This window comes from Ailuropoda melanoleuca, chromosome 13 (assembly GCF_002007445.2).
Source record: "Ailuropoda melanoleuca isolate Jingjing chromosome 13, ASM200744v2, whole genome shotgun sequence".
In the NCBI taxonomy this organism is placed as follows: Eukaryota; Metazoa; Chordata; class Mammalia; order Carnivora; family Ursidae; genus Ailuropoda; species Ailuropoda melanoleuca.
Genome location: NC_048230.1, coordinates 76,187,486 through 76,191,062, shown reverse-complemented (window position 1 = coordinate 76,191,062; position 3,577 = coordinate 76,187,486).

Genomic DNA, 3,577 nt, shown 5'->3' with positions numbered 1-3,577 from the left:
TTTCTGATAGCTGAGTAATATTCCATTGTATATATGGACCACAGCTTCTTAATCCAGTCATCTGTTGAAGGGCATCTCGGCTCCTTCCATGATTTGGCTATTGTGGACAATGCAGCTATGAACATTGGGGTGCATATGGCCCTTCTCTTTACTACGTCTGTATCTTTGGGGTAAACACCCAGTAGTGCAATGGCTGGGTCATAGGGTAGTTCAATTTTTAACTTTTTAAGGGACCTCCACACTGTTTTCCAGAGTGGCTGTACCAACTTGCATTCCCACCAACAATGTAGGAGGGATCCCCTTTCTCCACATCCTCTCCAACAATTGTTGTTTCTTGCCTTGTCTATCTTTGCCATTCTAACTGGCGTAAGGTGGTATCTCAGTGTGGTTTTGATTTGAATTTCCCTGATGGCTAATGATTTTGAACATTTTTTCATGTGTCTGTTAGCCATTTGTATGTCTTCATTGGAAAAGTGTCTGTTCATATCTTCTGCCCATTTTATGATTTGTTTATTTGTTTCTCGTGTATTGAGTTTGAGAAGTTCTTTGTAGATCTTGGATACCAGTCCTTTATCTGTGGTGTCCTTTGCAAATATATTCTCCCATTCCGTGGGCTGTCTCTTAGTTTTTTTGACTGTTTCCTTGGCTGTGCAGAAGCTCTTTATCCTGATAAAGTCCCATAAGTTCATTTTATCTTTTATTTCTCTTGCCTTTGGAGATGTGTCGTGAAAAAGGTTGCTCTGGCCGATGTCATAGAAGTTGTTGCCTATGTTCTCCTCTAGAATTTTGATGGATTCCTGTCTCACATTGAGGTCTTTCATCCATTTGGAGTTTATTTTTGTGTATGGTGTGAGAGAGTGGTCAAGTTTCATTCTTTTGCATGTAGCTGTCCAATTTTCCCAGCACCATTTTATTGAAGAGACTGTCTTTTTTCCACCGGAAGTTTTTTCCTGCTTTATCAAAGATTAGTTGCCCAAAGAGGAACCATGAGAGACTCTTAACCATAGGAAACAAACTGAGGGATGCTGGAGGGCGGGTGGGTAGGGGGTTGGGGGAATTGGGTGATGTGATGAGCACTGGGTGTTATATGCAACTGATGAATTATTGAACTCGACCTCTGAAACTAATGATGGTACTATATGTTGGCTAATTGAATTTAAAAATTCAAAACCACTAGAGGGGCGCCTGGCTGGCTCAGTCGGTGGAGCCTGTGACTCTTGATCTCACGGTTGTGTTTGAGCCCCATGCTGGGCATGGAGTCTACTTCAAACAAACAAAGAAACAAAACACTGAAAACATACTTCCTATCACTGTCTTGGATCATTTTGATGACTTCTCTTGGTCAGGTCAACCTCCTCATTCTTGAGGTACCTCTTGACTTTGGTGAGGCTTCCAACTGCAAATACTTCAGACTCAGGTGTTAGGTATTGACCATTTAATAATGAAAATGCTTATTCTTCAGGGAGGTAGGGTAAGGAAGGATTTTTTGTTGTTTGTTTTTGTTCTTTTTTCAATAGGAGACTTTGGCAGGGCCTCCAGCTGGCAACAAAATGATATTTGAGACATTAGAGAAAGTACTTAGGAACTGAGTGTTCCTAGGCTTATCAAGTGGATGGTTTGTACTAGACAGTCAAGAAAGAAGGATTTATTTTCAGGAGGGAGGTACATGCTATTAAGAGAGTTAATGGGACAAAAGTTGATTCTCTTGCCTTGTACCACCTGCTATTCCGAGGCTGGTCTACGTGAAGAACAAAATGTGAGAATCATTGTCTGCAGTTTCCATAGAAGCAGTCTCAGTGTTCGCTGATAAGTTACGGTCTCTCCAACAGCCACTCCCAAACCATTAAAACAGGTCTGAACCCATCCTGTCTGGTAAATAGCTGATATTTCACAAAACAAAAGTGAGAAAAGCAAATGCAGGTGGCGCCCAGTATTTCAACCCATGACTGTGTTGACTGGGCGTAGACTAGGAAATACACTGGTTGGTTGGCACAGTGGGTAGAGCACAAAACTCTTGATCATGAGGTTGTGAGTTCAAGCCCCACGCTGGGCGTGGAGCCTACTTAAAAAAATAAAATTAAAAAAAAAAAAAGGAAAGAAATAACACCTTAAAGAGGGACCATCTATCTCTTCTATATGCATTTTGTGAATAGCTTTTAATCCTGTTGCTATTGAAAAAAGTGGTATTGTGAAATTAAAATGGGTAGATTTCTTTTTTTTTTTTTAAGATTTTATTTATTTATTTGACAGAGAGAGACACAGCCAGCGAGAGAGGGAACATAAGCAGGAGGAGTGGGAGAGGAAGAAGCAGGCTCCCAGTGGAGCAGGGAGCCTGATGCGGGACTCCATCCCAAGACCCTGGGATCACGCCCGGAGCAGAAGGCAGACACTTAACGACTGAGCCACCCAGGCGCCCCCTAAAATGGGTAAATTTTTACAGCAATAAACTCAATACAGATTAATATTTTTGGAAGGTAAAAATCTTTATTAAGTTAAATAAATTTTAAAAGTTATGAACTAAGTGTAGCGGTGCCTGCGTGTCTGTCAATTAAGCATCCAACTCTTGATTTCAGTTCAGGTCTTGATCTCAGCATCATGAGTTCAAGCCCCACACTGGGCTCCACACTGGGCATGAAGCCAACTTAAAAAAAAAAGTTATGGGCTAAGTGTTCAAATATACTTTTGCCTAATTATCTTTCCATTTAGTTGATCTATAGCATTTTTTAAAATGATTTTTAAAATTTATTTGTCAGAGAGAGAGAGTTCACAAGGTGGAGGGGAGCAGCAGGCAGAAGGAAAAGCAGGCTCCCTGCTAAGCAAGGAGCTCCATCCTGGGAGATGACCTGAGCCTAAGGCAGATGCTTAACCGACCGCCCAGGCATCCCTCGATAGCACTTTTAGTACATCATGTTGCAATTATTTGAATTCTAAGCTGTGATTCATATTTAATACTAATAGCTATCATTCGAGCAGCTGAGACTGGAAATGGAAGGACATTTTCCCCCAAATAATCAAGTCATATAGAATCTAAGCCCAAAAGAAAGATTTGTGTAGGTGAAAAAGACATGATATCATTTAGTTCAGCCTAACTTCTACTTGACTTGGGAAATATTGTAGAGTTTCTCTCTGTATATGTGATTTCTGCATCCAACTTTTACCAAAAAAAAAAAAAAAAAATTTAAGAGAGCTCATCAAACCCATGTTTTCACAATATCCCTGGTGGGTTGTAAATATTACTGTCACTGTTTACTAGCTGTGAAAATAGCCTAAGAAGTTCAGGGATTTATCAAAGTTCTTGGCGAATGTGTTGTGGGGAAAGGTAAGTGACGTTGGAGCCAAAGATACCGGATATAGTCTTGATGTTCGTTATTTACCTTCTATGTAAATATTTTCCCCACTTACGGTTTGCTTTCGTGAGTCATTAGGTAAAAGCAACCCCGCAGGGGCGGGGTGTGGATAATCAGCTGGCCTCTGCGGGTGGGGGGTGTGGGACTACAAGATCGAGTGGAGGAGACCCGCGGTGCAGCCCTTAAAGAATTCACCCAAAGCATAACAAAGGAGATAAGATAGAAGTTTA